We start from the raw sequence: 2,255 nt of genomic DNA, 5'->3' as shown, positions 1-2,255 counted from the left end.
AATCTGATGCCATTTTCCTCAAAAATACACACTTTGAAGTACATCAAAGTTATTAAAACCAATCCAGTGTATCTACTGAACAACTGAACAGCAATCTAGTGCATTAAAAAGGCATTTCTGCATCCAAGCTTCATGTTTTTTTTGTGTTCATTTTCTTTTTGATGCTACATAGCATAGCACCATGCATTTAAGTACACTATGTTATAGTATAGTATAGTATAGTATAGTATATTAAAGAAGAGTATAGTCCACTCTGTTCATGTTCATAACATAGAAGCTTATGAACCTTGTTTCCCTTCATGGTGGTCTTCCTCTCTGTTTACCAGAATCTGTAAGATTTATGGCCAAACATGTGTGTTGGGATGTAGGGACTCTGTAGATTGGACTTGTTCTCCTGCATCATGTAAATGCTTAATCAGATCAGGATCTGGACAGTTTGGAGGCCTTGTCAGCACCTTGTACTCTTGGTTGTGTTCCTCGAGTTGTTCCTGAGCAGATCTCTGTCCTGACACAAGAGGTTGTGAGTGATGTTGCTATGGAGGGATGTATTTGGTCTGCAGCAATATGTAGGTTTCAACTGCAGGAGCTCGGGGCAGGTGTGAAGTGGCGCAAACATTTATGAATTCATCTCAGGCAGTGGGGGACAAGACGAGCAATATGGTAGGCTACTAAACTTATCAGAAGAGGGCATATGAGTGTGGGTTTCTTCACTGAGTGCTCAAAATACAAGTACCTTATGTTTGTCTGAATTCAGAACTAGCCCAGCTAGTGACTGCTGTGAACAGGGTAGCTGACAACTAAATGGTAAATGGGCTGCACTTCACAACTTTGGGTTCAGTGTCTTGCCCAAGGACACTTCGACTGTGGAGGGCTGGGGAATCGAACCACCAACCTTGTGATTATAGAACAACCACTCACCACCCGAGCCACAGTCGCCCCAAGGAGGGAAAGTCCATGTCACAACTTGGAAAGACAGCCGACGGGAGGGAATAGACCCCACTGGGGCTCGCATGGGTTAGCGCCCCAACACAGCAGTGACAACTCACTGCTGTGTTGGTTACAACCAAACATGGTACAACCAATNTCTCTGTGTGGGGAACCAGAGGACCAGAGCAAAGCTCAGAGGTGAGAGCACCGTCTCTAACTGTCCACGAGTCTTCTGCATACATCACTGCTACATCGTCATTCACAGTAATGGACCTGGACCTGGACTTGAACCTGAACCTTGAATAGTATAGTCGTCTAGTCTGTTCATGTTCATAACGTAGAAGGTTGTGAACCTTGTTTCCCTTCATGGTGGTCTTCCTCTCTATTTACCAGAATCTGTAAAAGACCAGACTCCAATAAACCTGAACCTGGACCTGGACCTGAACCCAGCTGTGTGTCCTTTAAGAGTGACAAGTCGGTGGGTCACTTAATTGATTTTAAAGAACGTCAACCTCCTGCTGCAAAGAAGTAAGCTGACCGACTTCAAAGCTGCTCTAATGAATAGTTTTATATAAACAACATATTAAACCTGTTTGTAATGAGACAGACCCTAAAGCCACAAAGAATCAGCATCAGCTCCTCCTGAGTTTTCTCATCCCCAGTTTCCTATCAAACCACTGTTTTATACGTGTTAAACATGTTGATGGAAAAATATAGATGGAGTCACTGGAAATGCAGAAAGTAAACATCACAGACTAAGCCCGAGTCTTGAGTGAAGACAAACCAGGGAAAAAATGGTCCTCTCTGTGCTTCTTTCAGGAGGAGGCTGGAAAAATCAGATGGGCCTGAACGCAGCATGAAGAGGGACCACCTCACTGTCAATGAAAGGTGAGATATGAAACTGTAAACTTATGACCAAACATCTGTGTTGGGATGTAGGGCCTCTCTAGATTGGACTTGTTTCCCTGCATCTGGCAAATGCTCAATCAGATCAGGATCTGGGCAGTTTGGAGGCCTTGCCAGAACCTTGAACTGTTGGCTGTGTTCCTTGAGTCGTTCCTCAGCAGTTTTTGCAGCAGATTGCTGTGCTGACACAGGAGGTCACTGCTGTTGCTATAAAGGGACATATTTGGTCTGCAGCATTCATCCTGTGAGGGACAAGCGGAGCAATATGGTAAGCTACTAAACTTATCAGTAGAGGGCGTACTGGGGTGGGCTTCTTCGCTGAGTGCTCAAAGTACAAGTAACTTGTTTTTGTCTGAATTCAGAACTAGCCCAGCTAGTGACTGCAATAGACCCCACTGGGGCTCGCATGGGTTAGCGCCCCA

Source organism: Stegastes partitus, unplaced genomic scaffold (assembly GCF_000690725.1).
Source record: "Stegastes partitus isolate 25-593 unplaced genomic scaffold, Stegastes_partitus-1.0.2 Scaffold699, whole genome shotgun sequence".
Lineage (NCBI taxonomy): Eukaryota > Metazoa > Chordata > Actinopteri > Pomacentridae > Stegastes > Stegastes partitus.
The sequence above is the reverse complement of the archived record's forward strand: the minus strand, read 5'-3'. Positions refer to the sequence as shown.